The sequence below is a fragment of the Aotus nancymaae genome, unplaced genomic scaffold (assembly GCF_030222135.1).
Source record: "Aotus nancymaae isolate 86718 unplaced genomic scaffold, 86718_ANA_hifiasm-v0.15.2.pri h1tg000058l, whole genome shotgun sequence".
In the NCBI taxonomy this organism is placed as follows: Eukaryota; Metazoa; Chordata; class Mammalia; order Primates; family Aotidae; genus Aotus; species Aotus nancymaae.
The window spans coordinates 52,045,482-52,065,577 of NW_026988472.1; the positions used below are offsets into that span (position 1 = coordinate 52,045,482).

A 20,096-nucleotide genomic window follows, 5' to 3' on the forward strand; every position below is an offset into this window, starting at 1 on the left:
TTCATTATCAATTCATACTGAAATAGAGAGAGAGAGAGAGACAGAGAGAGAGAGAGAGAGAGGAGAGGGAGGACGGGTCTTTGTCATTTGCCATCGCCTTTTACTTTGAGAAAAACACACACTGGACCCTTTTATTCTGAACAGGTAGTGTGCAAGGAAGATCCCTGTGTGTCTCCCAGGGTAGCTCTGTGAGTAGTTTACCCAACCTAAGCAGACGGCATCCTTGTCGCCAGCAGTAAATACTCTTGTCGACAGCACACCACTTTGGCAAAACGCTCAAGTGAGCAGATAGGAGCCACAATGCAAACAGTGCTTCGAGGCTCAGCGTAACATGTGAGTTTTATCAAGAGATTTGTAAGAGGAGTAGGCAGCCGTCGCTAGCATTGCTATCACAGGGATAAAGGAAGTAAGTGAAGAGTGCCAAAGCAGAGCATTTAGGAAGTCATAATGATAATAATAATGAAGTGTGGAGTTCAAGGAGCTGCAATAAAGGAAAAGAGCTTCATTCTTAAAACTGAGGCTCCCTGATCCATGAAAATGACAAATGCAAGGTTGAAAACACACGTGGTTCCACAGCTTAAAAATCACCATGGGACTGCCTGTCCCAATATCAGTTTTGTTTACTTTCTTTGCATAAATGCATAGGTGAGTTGATAGAATCGGGCTCGTTTACCAGACTCACATCCTAATGTAAATATCTGTAGGTAGAGCTTGAAAATTATTTTCAATCCCTTGCAGTTGTTTCCCATGACCTATTTTTTTTAGTTTCCTTTTTTTTTTTGGCCTGGAGAGCTGCTCGCACTTTGTACACATTCATTTTGTTGGTGGATGGATTTACAGTCACATTTCCATACAGATAAGCTGTTGACATTAGCCAGATGTCTTAATAAGATTCTGTTTACCCTGTTAGTAAAGAGAAGCTCTGGTTCAAGGGAGAGAATAAAGAGAGTGGGATGGACTGTGTGAGGTCCCTGCTGGGGATTTGTTCAGAAGGCAGGTTAGCTAAAATGTGGCAGCCGAGTCCCCATCCTAAGCAGACTAGTAAGACACAAAATTCATTGTTGTCAATACTCCCTCTGCTTCATTAATTCTCACCAGTCCTTTTTTGTAACATTCTTTTTTTTTTGATTAAAAAAGTATTTATTTAGAAGCATTCAGAATGTCAACAAAACAGCTGTAACTTTTTTTTTTTTGCAATTAGAGTGGTATTCAGTTAACAGAACAATTATTTCGTATAAGCTGCATCAGAGACAACTGAAGATGAAAAACTACCATCCCATATATAACTAATTTGTGCTGTGCACCAACAAGAGCCTGCTTTAAATTTCGGTGCCAATTTACAACCCCCATACTGTACCAGGCAAGGTTAGTGGCTGTTGAAAATACCACCAGGACAGGGCTGTCTAAAGACACATTCGGTAGTGTGTTAACTATACAAAAAAGACACTGTACAGTTTAAAAACAGATCTTACACAGCCTTACATTTCAGTTTTTTCTTTAAAAGGAGTCAGTTGTGTACAGAGGGTTAAATGTTTTATAGACAAGAAGAAAAAACTGCACTAGAACCAACTTATTCATCATCATCATCTTCTTCATCTTCATCTTCTTTATCTATCTTCCTCCTCTTCCTTTTCTTGCTTTTTTCAGCCTTGACAACTCCCTTTTTTGCTGCATCAGGCTTTTCTTTAGGTCAATATGCAGCAATATCCATTTTGTATTTTTCCCTCAGATTCACAGCCTTCTTTTCATGAGGCTGCTTGTCATCTGCAGCAGTTACTCCACATCTCTCCCAGTTTCTTCGCAACATCACCAATGGACAGGCCAGGATGTTCTCCTTTGATTTTTGGGTGATACTCAGAGCAGAACAGGAAAAAGGGTGCAGGAGGCCTCTCAGGTGCATTGGGATCCTTGAACTTCTTTTTTGTCTCCCCTTGAGGAGGAATATAGATTTTCATTTCTCTCTCATAACGGACCTTGTCCGCCTTTGCCGTATCTTCAAATTTTCCTTTCTCTTTAGCAGTTATGGTCTTCCACCTCTCTGAGCACTTCTTAGAAAACTCTGAGAAGTTGGCTGAAGCATCTGGGTCCTTCTTCTTATGCTCCTCCCGACAAGTTTGCACGAAAAATGCATATGATGACATTTTGCCTCTAGCTTCTTAGGATCTCCTTTGCCCATGTTTAGTTATTTTCCCTCAGGGAGGCACAGAGTCGCCCAGTACTCGTCCGGCTCTCACTTGCCCCAGCGCTGTCTCTATGGAGCTCAATACACTGCAATGGCTCTTTTGCAACATTCTTTGCTTGCCTACCTCACAGTTTTAAAACTGCCTGTTGCTCTCATAATTTCTTCTCATTCCATCCCCATTAAAAACAACACAAAACAGAGCAACACTTTACAATCCTCTTCCTAGCAGCTGTGGCTAGTGCACAAATTTGTCCTTAAGTGCAGAGGGTTGTGTAAGTATGAGGGTAGATTTAATGGATTAATCTTGCAAGATAACACGTGAAAAAGAGATGCTCTCAGTTCATTCAAGCTGCTAATCGAAACTCCCCTAGATCAAGTGGTTTATAAACAAGACATTTGTTTTTTTACAGTTTTAGGTGCTTGAAGTTCAAGATCTAGGCATGGCAGATTCAGTGTCTGGTGAGGGCTTCCTGGTTCATAGACAGTGACTTGCTGCTGCGTCTTCACATGGTGAAAGGGGCAAGGGAGCTCTCTGGGATCCCTTGTATAAGAGCACTAATCCCATTCATGAGTCTCCACCCTTATGACCTGTATTAGGGTTATATAGAGGGACAGAGCTAATAGGATAGATGTATACATAAAGGGAGTCTATTAAGGAGTATTAACTCACATGATCACAAGGTGAGGTCCCACACTAGGCCATCTGCAAGTTGAGGAGTAAAGAAGCCAGTCTGAGTCCCAAAGCTGAAGAACTTGGAGTCCGATGTTCGCGGACAGGAAGCACCCAGCACAGGAGAAAGATGTAGGCCAGAAGACTAAACCCGTCTAGTCTTTCCACATTCTTCTGCCTGCTTTTATTCTGGCCATGCTAGCAGCTTAGTAGATGTTACCCACCGAGACTGAAGATGTGTCTGCCTCTCCCAGTCCACTGGTTCAAATGTTAATCTTCTTCTTCGGCAACACCCTCACAGACACACCTAGGAACAATACTTTACATCTTTCAATCCAATCAAGTTGAAATCAGTATTACCATCACATGACCTTATCACCTCCAAAAGGCCCCACCTCCTAACACCATCACCCTGGGGGTTAGGGTTCAACATAAGAATTTCTGGGGAACAGACATTCCGATCATAGCTAAAACCATGTCTGTGCAGGGTGGTTCAAGAGCTACAGAATGCCCATTTCTCATGAAAAGCATTACAATTTCTGTCATCTTGGTAAAATTCTCTTTCTATGCGTTCTCCTAAGATCCTATACTTTTCCTTTGACTAGGTTCAATTTTGTACATAACTCATGCTTTTCATTTCTAGTTCCCTGAGGGCAGGAGCCACATCTATCTTGTTGGGTGCAGTCTCTCCAATGACTGATTCATGTGGTGGATACTACATAGATACTTTTGGTTTCAAAGGAGAAAAAAAAAGACTCCCTGCTTTGCAAAAGATGCAGTTCAGTGCCCCTAAGTATGGAAACCTCTTGGGTTACGTAGGGTGTGCACACTGGCTTCTCTATGTACTGTTGCTGACTGTCTCAACGCCAGTTTGCCTCCTTTGGTTCATAACCCCCACTGAGAATTGACAAGCTTAAGAGACATCTGTCTTATCTATTCTATGTTTTCAATTTTAAGGTTTTTTTTGTTTGTTAATTTGTTTTTGAGACAGGGTCTCACTCTATTGCCCAAGCTGGAGTGCAGTGGTGCAATCACGTCTCACTGCTTGAACTCCTGGGCTCAAGCAATGCCACCTGCTAAGCCTCCACAGTAGCTGGGACTACAGCCACTTGCTGCCACACCTGGCTGATTTTTTAAATTGTTTTGTAGAGATGGCATCGGGGGGCTCTTCACTATGTTGCTCAGACTGGCCTCAAACTCCTGGTCTCAAGCAATCCTCTGTCTTTGCCTGCCAAAAGCAGGGATTACAGGCCTGAGCCACTGTACCTGGCTGTATTCTGTCTTAGTGATGCTAAAGAGGCATCAGCATTGGTGAAGATGGAGCAAAGAAAGATAATTAAACATGTCTTCAGGAATCACTGATAGAGAGACAGAGGGGTTCTTCTATCCTCAGTAGAAAATGGCATGTTCATTCAACACTCTCTACTTCGGGAGCAGAGGCAAGATTCCCCCATGGGGCAATGTTGACATTGCTGGTGAGGCTGGGCTCTTTCGTTGCCAGAGCCCCTCCATAGTCACAGTTCTGCCTGAGTCTCCTTGACTCTATTCCTGAGTAGCCAAGTGTTCTGATACAACAGATGGTTGATCTTCTAGGACCGAAGGCAATGAGGAAGTTGTTCATGCTCTTTCCAGATTAACAGCAAAACGGTGTTCTTCTCAGTATGAGTAAAGTTCCTGACGACCTGTCTTTCTTTCCTCTTTCCTATGGAGACAGATCATCAGAGACAACGGTCTGAAAGGTATCCCACTCATACCCTACCTTTAGATGCAAAAGAGATAGAGAGTAACTACTCATCGACTATCAGCATGCTAGAAATTTTAAAATGAGCAAGAGAGGAATTTGTGAATGTTTTGCTCCAGGGCCCATTACTCAAACATATGTCTTTGCAAATGGACCATATGTTATGGTCTTTACAGAGGCAAAATTCCTGTGGAATCATGGGAGTTTCCCTAAGTAAAGATTAAAGTTCAGCAAATGCTCTCAAAGCTGTTCCACAGGCGTTTGCAACTGGCCAGCCCTTGAGTATATCATGCAATTAGCTTCAGATAAACTTATTGAGCTCCATTTCTCCTTTCTGTTGCCTACTGGGTTTCCCTGGGAGCTTACATTCATAGGAGAACTGTTAGTCTGTTTCATGTATGCAATTTATTATGTACATACCATGTCAGAAGAGAATAGAATAAAAAGCATACCTATCTGATTCAACCATGCAGTGGCTCTGTGTCATTTATAGCTACTAAGAAGCATGCCTCAGCCAGGTGCAGTGGCCTGTAATCCCAGCACTTTGGGAAGCCGAGGTGGGAGGATTGCTTGAGTCCAGGAGTTTGAGATCATCCTGGGCAACATAGTGAGACTTAATCTCTATGAAAAAAAAATTAGCTGGGCATGGTGGCATGTGCCTGTGTTCCTAACTACTTGAGAGGCTGAGGTGGGAGCCAGGAGGTCGAGGCTGCAGTGAGTTGATGGTGCCACCACCCACCATCTTGGGAAACAGTGAGACACTGTTTCAAAAAAAAGAAGAAAAAAAAGAAATAATAAGATTCCTCTCTTATTTGTGTGGTCATAAAATTTTCCAGGATCCTCAGAATTATAATAACAACAAGATAAAATATATAGAAAGACTATTTGGTTGGCAAAATTTTAGGTGACTTTTGTTTGATGCAGTGGGTCCAATATCCAATATGCAATGCAAAACAGGCAATGTCCTTTTTGAAACACCACCAAGAGATAGAACATTTTCAGAAATCTTATATAAACCAAGATTAGCGAACATATTAGAGATACCACCTCCAGTTTCCACTGTCTCTCTATTTCCCTTTGACTCTTACCTTTTCCCTTGGCAAGGCACACAACTGGTGAAAGATAAACTTCTATCTTATCCTGGCCAAGAACTGTCTTCTACTTTGATAATTCAATGGTGGAAGCATTCCTGAAAAGTTTAGCATTGAGACTTGAAAAGCAAATTCAAAAAGAGTGACTCTTATCGTCAGAACTTGTTGCTGCCATAGGGATACAGGGAATAATGTTATTCTACAGCAATTATTTGGGGCTACAGAATGGAGACCGTCACACTAAGGTAAGGCTATTTCTTTCTCTGCTTTGAGTATCTTTAGTGGGTAATAGAGTAGGGCAGTCATGTTGCAAATTTTCTGTCTTTTTATTAGAGCTTCTTATAGTTAATTCTCCTATGAATTCTCTGAATGATTAATACGATATCTCAAAGAGGGCCGCAAGTTTCCAGTCTCTAGTGTGTAGAATCTATTTTTCTTCTGTACACCCAGATCAGATGCACAGGTTAGCAGAGCAGCTCAGACTAAGTGTGAGAATGGAAAGCCCACTAGACTATTATAGATTCATTCCAGTAGCCTAGGATAAACTCTCCTTTGTACAAATGTGGGTAAATTCATTAATCTATGCCTCCAAACCTCAATTTCCTTATCTTGATATTGGATATGTTAATACCTGCTCTACCTCACAGACTCTTTTTCTGGATTCATGAAAACAAAAAGATGAAAGAGCCTTATGAGACCACAGAGCCCTGTATGACAGTAAGCCAGCATAGGTTCAGAGATTGAACACCTGAGACTTTGTGCCCGGGTCTTCATGAATAAAACACCTCTTTGCAGTGGGCATTTAAACCATCCTTTGATATTAATCACAATTAACATTGAACTGCTTTGTCTTAAATATTAAGTTTCACAATGGTGGAAAAAAGCCCACAGATTCTGGTGTGTATTATGGTAGTTTCTATGCATGTGTAGGGAAGGAGGAAAAGTATGTTCTCTATCCATCAAACTGAGACATTCTGGGGAGCAAAAGGAAGCACTCTTGATAATTCTGTTTGGAGAGCAACATGTACATCAAGACTTTCCTAGGCAAACCAAGACATGCATTCACCTTATCTATAAGGATAGAACTTGGAAACTCATAATATGATGATGTATCCAGGTTGGGGGACTCAAGTTCTGACTCCTCTCTCCATTCCATTATTGTGTTTGTCTTCTTATCTCAGGGGTGATGTATTAGTCTATTTTCATGTTGCTGATAAAGACATACCTGAGAGTGGGTAATTTGTGAAGAAAAAGTGGTTTAATTGACTCACAGTTCCAAATGGCTGGGGAGGCCTCACAATCATGGTGGAAGGTGAGTGAAAGGCACGACTTTCACGGCAGCAGGCAAGAAAGAACTTGTGCAGGGGAACTCCCCTTTATAAAACGATCAGATCTCATGAGACTTCACTATCACGAGAACAGCATGGCAAAGGCCTGCCCCCATGACTCAATTACCTCCCACCAGGTCTCTCCCATGACATGTGAAAATTATAGGAGCTACAATTTAAGATGAGATTTGGGTGGGGACACAGCCAAACCATATCAGGTGATACTATGAATCCTTCAAAATGGGAGAAACCCTCCTGCCTCAGTCAAGCTAGACCAATACTTGATCATTTCAGTCTTTTCCTGATCAGTCATATCCTATGTACTGTGTCTTAATGATCATTTTCATATACTCTATCACTAAGTAACAACTGTAATGAAGGATCTGAATCTATTATTTACTTATTTAGAGACTGGGTCTTGCTCTATCACCCAGGTTGGAGTGCAGTAGTATGATCATAGCTCCCTGCAGTCTCGACCTTCTGGGCTTCAACAATGCTCCTGCCTCAAACCCCCAAGTATTTGAGACTACAGGCACCTGCCAACATGCTTGGTTAATTTAAAAATTTTTGTAGAGATATAGTTTCACTATGTTGCCCAGGCTGGTCTTGAACTCCTGGCCTCTAGTGATCCTTCCGTCTCAGACTCCCAAAGTGCTGGGATTACAGGCATGAGCCATAGTGCCATGCCTGAATCAATTTTTAATGGCTGACCACTGATAATTTTCAAATTCTATGCCTTATCCTTTCCTTTTTGTACCACAGCTGGACAAGCCAATGAGAAAGCTTGGGAGCTATCCACTTGGGAGGCAGTGGGGGATGTTTAAACCATGCACATCCTAATGCATGTGCATGCAGGAGGCTTCACCCTGGCCCTATCTCTGAACCACAAGAAAACTCAGAGCCACTGACCCCAACCCCTTGCTGTCATTCCACTCTAGAGTGAACCTGAGCCCTTCTTTTTGGGAAATCCTGTTGCCATTTACTATGTGTGTAATCAAGTATTTCCTATTCATTGGTACCTGTGAGTCACCTGTCTGCACATCCATAAATCTCTGGACAGGGGGCTGACCAAAGTCCATCAGGGGATGCTGGACACTCATCTAAAACATCAACCTTGCCAGCCAACTAGCTAACCATCATTAAATAAATTTATCATGGAGTTTTCCACACACCCATGCATAAACAAGTCAACTCAACCATTGCCTGTAGCTATGCTGGGGAAGGATTTCAAAGTGCACAGTTCTAGCCTTCAACCAGTAAAAAAGTTGGTGACCTCCCTATACTTTGAAGTCAACTCATCTGCAAACATAAATTTTAAGTCTGTCTAAAATTCGTGTAGATGATCTCATGTGATGTGAAAACAAACCAATACACAGAATCCACACTTCATGTAGCTGCCTTGAGTTTTTCTCCGGGGTCTAAACCAAGTATTTTAAACTCCTTGAATTCAGGATCTATTGCAGTGTAACATGTAACTGCAACATTCTCAGCTTGAAAAACACATATTTGTTATTTGACAGTTTCTGTGGGTCAAGACTCCAGGGGTGGCTTAGATGGGTCTTGTGCTTCAGGGTCTCCCGAGGCTGCAGTCAAAGTGTTGGCCACAAGTCAGTTTCACCTTAAGTCTTGTCTGTGGTGGGATCTTCTTCCAAGGTCATATGAATGTTGGCAGGATTCAGTTCCCTGCAGATTGTTGGAAAGAATGGCTCATTTCCTTGCTGGCTATTGGCAAGAGGTCAGCCTCAGTTTCTTGTCTTGTAGATCTCTCCATATGACAGCTTATTTTAGTCAAAGCCAGCAAAAGAAACTCTACTAGAAAGACAGAAGCCATTGTCTTATGAAACTCATTGTAGAAGTGACATACTGCCATCTTTGATGTATTCTATGGATTTGAATCAAGTCAGTAGGGCAGTTCACTCTCCAGATAGGGGTCATTTGAATGTCATCTTAGTGTCTGTTTGCCATGATTCTTAAGCACAGAAACAAATAACGTTCTTCTGTGCATCCATTTATCCATCTCTTCATCTTCTAATGACAGACTGTATGCTATAGCACTTGAGAGTAAATGGTGTTACTCAATATTCTTCAACCTTTCTTCATCATTGCTAAGAAATATTTTACACATTTTTTTCTAACCCACCCCCCATGCACATTTCACAGATACACTCCTTATCTGTGTATGTCTGTATCCCTGAGCTTTGTTCATGAATGACTTTTTCACCTTCTAAGAACCAATTTTCATCCCCTTTGGGAAGATATTATCTCCATTAAAAATGTCTGAGGAGCATGCTATAGACTAAGACTGCCTTTGTTTCTTTCTGTCCTGCCACTTAACAGCTTTGTGATAGGCAAGTCAATGAATACCTCTGAACCTCAGTTTCCTTAACTGTAAAATGAGAATCACGATAACACCTACCACTTACAATTGTTATGAGGATTAAAGGACACAAGACACCAGAAGTATATATAACAGGCACTGTGGATTGTAGGAGCACCATAAATACTAGCCTCTCTTACTGCAGTGTGCAAAACACCATGTCTAGCATCAGGAATTCTAAGATAATACCAAAACAAGAGTCTCAAAGAGGCCCACTGTTTGTTAAAGGAGATTGAAAGATTATAAAATGTGTGAGAAGTGCTAACATACAGTTATTTTCAAGATGATTTGGATATAGAAAAAAAGGAGTGTCTAAATTCTGAAAAAGAGAGGAGGGTGCAAGAAAGAAGTGTTTCTCAGAGGAAGGACACTTGAAGGAAGAGAAATAGTTTGACCTGAGGAACGAAAAACCAAATTAAAGCAACGGTAATGTTGATGGTGACAGAGAGGAGGAGAAGGACTGGAAATAAATGATCATATGGTAGAATGCTATGGTTATTCAAAAGATTCACTTATGTAAGTATGCATTTATCCACTTGCTTGTGTATTCATGTATGCACGAATTCATCTATGGATGAATAGACAAGCAAGTGGAGAAATGCGTACTTACATAAGTGAATGGATCATTCATCCATCTCCACATTCATCAATCCACTCTCCGTCCATCCATCATCCATCCACACCTGTTTCCTTCTGTCAATCCATCTACCTATTTATTCACCCATCTCTTCATTGATTCTTTTATTCCACCCTTCTATACATCTATCCATTCATTCATTCATCCATTCCCACATTCATCCACTCATCATCCATCCACCCATCCATCTATCCTTCCATCCATTTATTCACATATTCATCTACCTGATTCCCTGTTAATCCATCTACCTATTTATTTGTCCATCTCTTCATCAATTCATCCATCTCACCCTTCTGTCTATACTTCCATCCATCCATCCATCCATCCATCCATCCATCCATCCATCCATTCATCCATCCACACATTAATCTACCTGTTTCCTTCCATTACTCCATCTACCTATTTGTCATATTTTCATCAATTAATCCACCCCACTCTTCCATCCATCCATTAATCCATTCAATCACTCATCTATTTCTAGATTCATCTACCCACTCTCCATCCATTCATTCATCCATCTACCCTTCTTTCCATCCATTTATTCTCACATTCATCTACCTGCTTCCCTCTATACATCCATTTACCTATTTATTTGTCCATCTCTTCATCAATTTGCCCATACCAACTTTATATACATTCATACATCAATCCATCCATGTCTATCTGTTTACTACCATCTATCCATCTATGCACTCATCTCTTCATCCATTGCTTCATCAATTCATCTATCCCACCCTTCTATACATCCATCTATCCATTCATACACCATCCACACATCAATCTATCCATTCATCTACCCATTCACCACTCATCCATTAATCCATCCATCTATCTATCCACCCATTCACCCATCCATCCATTCATCTATCCTCTTTTTCCACAAAGGATTTAAGGTATTGTATAAAAACAGATAAAATAAATATAAAAAATTTATAATAAATGAATAAAATAATGAACAAACCAAACACTAAACTCAGGTGATAATGGAAAGGAGAAAACTAGAATAGGGACATAAAGTAGGGCCAGGGGTTTGATTTAGGCAAGTATGCATTCCATGTGCCTGCTCTGTGAGAGCCAGACCTTCGGTATGTTAGGATGTTGAGTTGTTTGTACTCCTAAGGAAGCCTGTATCTGTACTAAAATTTCTACTGCTTAAAGTTTAAATGGGGGAATCCCTTAAGCTATTTACTGTACTCCACATCAAATGTTTGATGGCATTTGGATAGACTTTGGCAAATGTAGTCCATCTTCTAATTTCTTCTTCATCTGCATTTAAAGGGCTTTGAGCTACAGAGATGAGATGCTGCTGATTAAAGGCAAGTCAGGTTTCAAATACTTTCTCCTGAAAATCCATTTTACTCCTTTGCTGTTAGCAGCATTTGGTACAGGAAAATGTATACTTAACATTTAGCCAAAAATAAAAACCTCTGCAAAATGCCTAAATATAGATTGCTTCATTGCCTTCAAATCAGCCTGGAAAGAACGCAGAGGCTGGTGCTCAGAAGAAACCAAGTGGTTGGAAACTGCACTGCAGTCTGCAATCAAAAGAAGTTACAATTATGGCATGGAGCAGTAATCCCAGAAAATCAAAACACAGTTAGGCAACCACTAAATCCCATTATAAAATATAATAATCATTATTAGAGCTTTTTCTCCCTCAGAAAATAAAGAGTTAGAGACATTATGCCATTGCTTAACCATTTTCCATAGCGGGGTCATTATTCTTTATGGTGCTACTAAATATACTCATCATCTTACAAATCCCAAGTTCACCTTCCAAATGCATGATCTTGTCCTTCTGTGTAAAGTTAATCAAAGTTGTAAAAGTGCTTTATTCCGTATCTTTATTTATTTTTCCCCACAGGGACAGGGGAATAAAAATGTGATGCATTGGAGGAGAATCACAGGACTCAACAAATAAACCTTGAGATGTCCTTGTCACCTATGTGTACTCTATGAGAATATATGTAGAGATTAACCCTTTCCTGGAATGAATGTCTAATGCTTTTTTTCGAGACAGCATGCTTTATAGTTAGGACATTCTTCTTTATATCCAGCCTGACTTCCTCACGCTGTACTAACTTTCCAATCCTTAACTAAAAATTTTTTTAAAAAAGGATAAACACTGGGCAGTGTGTTCTATGGGCTTTTAAAAATATTCTGAGACTGTATTCAAAACTTCACAACACCAGTGGCGAAGTAGTCAAGAATGGTGCTGGTATGGTTTGGCTCCACCCAAATCTCATCTTGAATTCCCATAATCCCCACGTGTCCTGGGAGGAACCCAGTGGGAGGTAATTTTTAATCATGGGGGCAGTTACTCTCACGCTGCTATTCTCATGATAGTGAGTGAGTTCTCATGAGATCTTATGGTTTTAGAAGGGGCTTTGCACCCTGTTGCTCGGCACTTTTCCTTGCTGCTGCCATGTGAAAATGGACCTACTTGCTTCCCCTTCTGCCATGATTTTAAGTTTCCTGAGGCCTCCTCAGCCATCTGAGCTGTGAGTCAGTTAAACCTCTTTACTTTATAAATTACTCAGTCTCAGATAATGTCTTTATTAGCAGTGTGAGAACGGACAAATACCGGTGCTGTGCTAAGTTTTCTGAGTTTAACATCTCTTATAGAACATGCTAGAACCAATTCACATTCAATTTTTCCTTAAGGCACAAACTGTTTCCTTATGATTTGTAGCCACACAATACAGTACATTTGTGGACACAATGAATATCCATAAATCCTCATAGAATGAGTGAGCCAGTGAATCAACAAACCATTACTTCCTGAATTCAGTAGAAAACACTTCAATGAAACCGAAATCTGCGTGTCAACTCTTTCAATTCCCATTCCAAGAATGAAAGAAAGCATAAACACACAGTGAGTTCTCAGTTAATGAATTATTTCTAGATTGAACTACAAGAAATTGCCACTTTGGTTTGTAGGTCAAAAACAGTTGAATATCAGTTGTATGCTAATATTTGCAGTTTTTGGGTGATATTTGGTAGTTTGTTCTTTAGCCACGTCAGAAAAAAGTGCCTTAAGATGAGTTAGAGATATGTAAATAGCATCTCATTTTGGGGAAATAGTTAAGCAAAAATCAGAAAGGATGCCAAAATACTGAGTTCAGGTGTGCCCTTTTTTGATTACAGGATAAACTTTAGTCACTGGTAAATGCTTGTTTTAATGTTCACCAAGCAAGATGAGGCATTTGGGACAACAAAGCAGTGGGTTCCCCCTTTGATGACTTAGCCTGAAGAGCTAATGAGTCAGTCAAGAACAAGTGTTGGCTTTGACAGAGGAACCTTGAAGGATATGGCTCTGTTTTAAGAGTGGAAGCAAGCCTGGGCAACATAGCAAGACCCCATCTCTGCTCTGCAAAAAATAAAAAATTAGCTGGGTATGGTGACAGATGCCTGTAGTCCCAGCTATTTGGGAGGCTGAGGGGTGAGGATGGCTTGACCATGGGAGTTCAAACATATAATGAGCCATGGTTGTGCAACTATACTCCAGTCTGGGTGACAGAGTGAGAACCTGTCTCAAAAAACAAAACAAAACAACAACAACAACAAAAGAACTCTTGTGAGTACATCAGCACCAGATAATCCAGGATTATCTCCACATCTCAAGATTCTTAATCACATCTGAATAATCTTTTTTGCCAGGTTACGTCACACTTTCACATCATCTAGGATTGGGCTGTGGTTACTTTGGGGGCCATTATTTGACTGACCATAGTTTCCCCTGGCCTTTCATTTAACCAAGACTGAGTCTAAATTGTTCAGTGTTTTGCTTATTGCAAAATCCAACACTCATGTTGGGTGGCAAAGCATCCTCTGAACAAGTAAAGTATGCACAACAAAGTTAGACCTTGGTCAGGGTTTGCCTCCACGCTTTTTAAAAAATTGTTTAAAGAGAATCTTGCTCTGTCACCCAGGCTGGAGAGCAGTGGTGAGATCACAGCTCACTGTAGCCTTAACCTCTTGGAATCAAGTGATCTTCTTGCATCAGCCTCCTAGGTAGCTAGGACTACAGGTGAGTGCTATCATGCCCAACTAATTAAAAAAATATTTGTAGAAACTGTGTCTTGCTGTGTTGTCCAGGCTGGTCTCAAACTCCTGGACTCAAGAAATTCTCCAAGTCATCCTCCCAAAGCACTAGGATTATAGGCATGAGCCACTGTGGTCAGCCTCAGAGTCTTTATAAGAAGGTAAGGGGGTATGAGAAAACGATATAATGATGGAAGCAGAGAGTAATTTGAAACACTACATTGCTGCCTTTAAACAATTGAAGAAGGAAGGCCTGTAGAAGCTGGAAAAGACATGTAGACAAAATCTCCCCTAGAGCCTTCAGCAGGAGCACAGCCCTGCTGAGACCTCAATTCTAACCCAGTGAGACCCATTTCTGACTTCTGACCTCCCAAATTGTAAAATAATAAGTTAGTGTTGTTTTAAGCCATTGAATTTGTGGGAATTTGTAACAGCATCAGGAGACTCATACAGAATCTTTCTCAGGGTCTATCACTGGGCATGTACATCTTCAGAGAGGCTGTTACACGATAAGTTTAAAGTGAAAAGTGACTGGGTGGCATGGTGCCTCAGTGGCATGGTGGCTCCCACCTGTAATCCCAGCATTTTGGGAGGCTGAGGCAGAAGGATCAATTGAGTCCAGGAGTTTGAGACCAGCCTGGAAAATATAGTGAGATTCTGTTTCTATTTTTTTTAATAGTTTTAAAATTAAATTATAAAAAAAAAAAAAACTTAGGAAGATGGAAAACCTGAAGGTACCCAATAACTATGGGTCTGTTTCTTGCTTTAATGTAAATTTTATCTGTCAGTGAGGACTAGGGCAGTCTATCTTCTCCTCCCCTGGTTCCCTGAATTAACTAACACACAGTTCTTTAAAGGAGGCTGTGGAGAAATAACGTAGACACTGGACCACTAGCAGTGGCTTTTGTTCAGTTACAGAAACATACGGCTCATTTTTGAAGTGGAGACAAATTGGAAACATGTAAAGATGGAAGGATGGGGTTACACAGGGAGCAACACACTAGCAAGAATTGACAATAAAGAATACAAAAAAAGTGATAGTATAATCTCTCCAAATAGGGTGACTAACCATTCCTGCTCTGTCCAAAACTGGGTCTCTCCAACTATGCCAGACCTTCAGTAGTACCCCAAAATCCCAAAAATCAGTATTTTCAAAACCTGAAAAATCCTCGGTAGACTACCCATTTCCTAATAAAGATAACCTGTTTATGAAGACAGAGGAAAATATTGCAATTAATAACTCAATAGGGCTATTAAATCATTCATTCGTTCAACAATTTCTGTTAAATACCTGTGATTTTTCAAATAATGTATTAAGGTGCTTAGGATAAAATAATTGTGATCGAGCCTGACTTTCTGAAAAGGAAGAAATAAAATATAAAACTTAAGTGTGATACAAACACGAATCTCAAGAAACGTATTCTTTACTGGATATTAGATACATATATGTGTGTGTGCATATATATGTGTGTTTGTGTGTGTATACATATATAAATATCACATACACGTGAGAAGTCCACTGTGCTATTGAAGCCTAATAAAAATGTTACCCAACTATCTTTCATTTAAAAATGACTTAAGAGCCTTTTTTCTTAATCTTTTCTCTCCACATTATATATATAATAATATCAATTAATTACATTATATACGTATTATACATCATGTAAATATTACATATATAATGTTATATAATGTATATGTTTATATATAGTGTATGTGTATGTGTTATATATAATATTTATGTATACTGTATGTTAAATATAGTGTGTATACACACACAATATAAAAATATTGTATACAAATATAAATTATATGTAAATATGTGATATAAATATTTCTATTTTATAAATATAAATATATCCATTATATTACTAGTAATATAGTAATATATTACTATATACTATATAGTAATACAGTATATGAATTATATTTTATGGTAATATAGTGCATATATTACTGTATATATCACTATATGTATATGGAGAGAGAGAGAGAAGCTATGATAAATGTTAAACCAAAAAAATAGATGCTGAAGTTTTAAAGTTTTTTTTAAGTGGAAGATAGTTGGGTAACATTTTTGTTAGGCTTGGCTAGCTCAGTTGGCTCTCATGACACAATGAGGGTACTGCTAAAATAGATCAAATGTAGGAAATTGAAACAGATGTGCTAGCCTACTTAGATAGGACATTTTGCTCAAACAACTTATTGGGTTCATTCAGGGGGAAAAATACCCACAGCAGGGCATTGGAAAATGGCAAAGTGCTGCATTTTGTTGAATGAGATATATGGTTTGTGTGACCTTTTCCAGCTACGTCCAGTTTCTAGAAGGATAAAATTAAGTTTAAAAAGACCATTTTCTGTTTCTCTCTCTGGTCATTTTTCCCCCTTATCATTTTAGGAGCACCAACCAGTCTGAACTTCTTTTTTTGTTTTCTTGAGTGGATGGATGAGGAGTTCGGGTGAGGATTGCCACATTGACCTATTCATTACCTCATTCACAGAGTTCCGGAACATCCTGCCCATGAAATACTCATTGTTTCTTTCTATTCTTTCCCTTATTTCAAGCCAGCCTTTGTTCACTTACATATTTAGAGAGCACTGCTGCTATGAATTCAAAGTTCTAAACTGTCATTGACCTAATTAACTTGAGATGGTTTGCCTGTTGATTTTCTGTAAATAAATATATTTATCAAACTCTATAATAAGTGTACAGGGTCCGTTTTAATATATGCAGATAATGAGTTTAAGAGCAACCCAGAAAATGTCAATGATCTCTTCTATAGAGGACAATTGGTGAGCCATCACAGCACAGGGCTGTCAATTACTCACTCCGCCTTGCTAATTTCAATACTGTAGCCAACTTGAGATATTACGAAAGCTAATTAACCTCTGTGTAACTCAATTTGCCAATCAGTGAAAGCTGCAAAATTGGATCATTCTCTAAACTGCGCTTCTCCATCTCACAAGGACAGGTGCTCACTGACATCACAAAACAAAGCATTAGAGTCGTGACAAGGTGGGGAGAAGAAAACACGGCCAAAAACAGGCAGCATGTCTTGGCCAGGTGAGGAACAGCTGAACTTTGTGTTTTCCAAATTGTTGACCTTCAGTCCACATTGTTCTTCCCACCTCATGAACTGTTTATAAGCCGGTCTTTTCAAAAGCATCAGAAAGAGATGGAAGAATGAAAGGGAGCTAACATTTGTCAGAATCCAGATTTCGGAAAGAAGATGGTTAACCTTTGGTACAGCAATATGGTGAGAAATAAAAAGAAAACACAGAAGCCAGGAGAGACCGGATTGGCTTCCTAACGTGGCCTTTTATAATCTCTGTGCAAAGAGCAAGTTACTCTCTGAGTCTAAGCTCAGTTTCCACATTGAACAGGGATAGTAATGCCTGCCTTACAGCACTGGGGGAAGGCATGTAATAGGACCGCAGTGGTAACCAGCTGTAGACCACTTGAATTTTAGCCACATAGGTTGAGTTTGGCAATGGTGGTGCTGGAAGCAGATAGTGTAAGAAGAAAAAACGGGAGTGGAAACCAAAAACAGAAAGCAGACAGCTTGACTTGTAATACCGTGTTGCTACTTTAGTCTTCAGGCTCAGTGTGGTGCCCAGACCAGCTGCAGCACTATCTCCAGGAAGCTTGTTAGAAGTGTGAATTCTCCAGGCAGGCGTAGTAGTCCCAGCTATCCTGGAGGCTGACGTAGGAGGGTCCTTTGAGCTCAGGAGTTCAAGGCTGCGGTGAGCTGTGATTGCACCCCTATAATCCAGCCTGGGTGACAGAGCAAGATCCTATCTCTTAACAAAAATAGAACTGCAAATTCTCACTTCAGCCCTACGTCTGCATGCCAGACCTCCTGAATCAGGAACTCTGAGGTGAGGTCCTGCAATCAGTGTTTTATTATCCTCCAGAAGCTTCTGATGTACATTCAAGTTTGAGAACCATTGCTTTAGAAAGACTTTGGTCAAGGTAAAAATCAACAAGAAGAAAGTAAAGCCCAAATCTTGAAGAAACTGGAGAACTTGATAGGTTTGATGGAGAAGATTTTTGACACAGAGAACAAGGCAGTGATTTTGTTATTAACCTGGGACATGAGAAGCTGGAAGGTGGGGCAGAGATTTGGGCTGAGCGAATCCGAATTCCCATGACAAGCTAAAACACAGCCATGGAGGGATCATGTTGCAAGTTCACCTGAAGCTGAACCCAGGTCCAGAATCAGATGTCCATAGAGCTAATGTTAGGGCAGGACTGAGTTTATATATTTTATTTTAAAATTTGTTTTGTATTTTGTATTTTTTTGACACATGATTTCGCTCTGTCACCCAGGCTGGAGTGCAATCATGAGATCATGGGGCACAGCAGCCTCGACCTCCTGGGCTCCAGCAATCCTCCTGCCTCAGCCTCTGGAGTAGCTGGGACCACAGGCATGGTCCACCATGCTTAGCTAATGTTTTATTATTATTATTGAGATGGTATGTCCTTATGTTTCCCAGGCTGGTCTAGAACTACTGGGTTCAAGATATCCTCCCACCTCGGCCTCCCAAAGTTTTGGGATTATAGGTGTAAGCCACCATGCCCAACCTGGACTGACTTTATAGAAGAGAAATATCATTCCAAACTTTTCCTCTTTTCCCTTTTTTTTTTCTAGAACAGAGAGACCCTAACCTTTTTCAGTTTATTCTCATCATACGTCCCACTTACCTTCCTTCTGTCTCAACCCTCTGAATATTAATTGCTTTATCTGAATCCTCTTTTAAGTTTGTGTGTGTCTGTTGATATTTTCACTTTGAGTTGTTTTTCAGTTAATTTCCTCTGTGCTGAGGCTGTAAGGCCAGCATCGTGCTCTGAGAATTCCACGTAAAGATACTTTATAGTTGTTCAGACAGATTGTATTATGTTTTCTCTTTAGTTTCCAACATTGTGACTTAGCTTCTGGCTGCCAAGGCATCAACAGTGTGTAGGGGATTGTCACTCACAAACAACAGTAGACAGAACCAAATTGGAGTATGCAGGGGGCTGGGACTCTGACACCTGGGTTATTCTTCTGTCTGTGAATCCACTGCCTCTGCAAACTGTGGGAAGCCTCTCAGTCAGGGCTTTCAGCTCTTAGAATAAAGATATTTGAGAAAAAAATGTTTATAGTCCTTTCTAGATCTCAAATTCCACAATCTATAATCTATTGGTTTCCATCCTAAGCCATGAGTCCTACTTAGCACTTGAACTTCACTCAACATTCTATATGCATGGTTAGGAGTCAGCAATAAATCTGAACTGTGCATGATGTTCTTTTATTTTGCTATTTTGAACAAGTACAATTCTCAACCCTGAGAATTATGTGGTAGCTCTCTCCTGAATCTGCATGACTGACCTAACTTTTCAGAGTCTAAATCAAATCAGCTGCTAGCAGAAGTTTTGTAAAAAATGGATAGAGGAACACAGTTCTTGCATAAGCCTCATTTCTCAAACACCAGCAAAATCTCTCGTTAGAGGTATCTGCAGGTTAATTAAGTCTTTTGAAAAGAAAGATGACCTTAGAAATAAAATTGACATTGCTTAAGTCATAGACAAAACTGACTTGCTCTGTCATTTTACAGCATGGCACAGAATTTATAAGAGAATATCTGGTTCTATGCTAAGTGTGAAGGGCAGCATTATAACACAGCCTCTAAGATTCCCACCCACTAGACTACATGTCCTGTATAATCCCGGATTTTGAGTATGGTCAGGGCCTTTCACTGTGATTGATGTCAAGACAGAGACTGGGTTATAGTATTGAGAATAGCTACAGGGATTTTTGTAGATGTCATTTTGTATATGTGATTAAGTTCCCTAATCAATTGAATATGAGTTAAGGAGATTATAGTGGGGAGACCTCACTAATTCAAAGAGCCTTTTAAGAGAAAGTCTAGGAGCAAGAGATGTGAAACAGCAGATCTCTTTAGTCACCATGCATTCTGCAGCCATAAGAAAATAAACTCAATGAACAACTGTGAGTTGGAAAGAAGACCTAGGCTCCACATGA

General features: G+C 40.0%; 1 pseudogene; it reads right to left on the reverse strand.

Moving 5' to 3' along the window:
• Positions 1-1,570: 1,570 nt before the first annotated feature.
• LOC105706913 (high mobility group protein B1-like) lies at positions 1,571-2,176 on the reverse strand (annotated as a pseudogene).
• Positions 2,177-20,096: the final 17,920 nt, after the last annotated feature.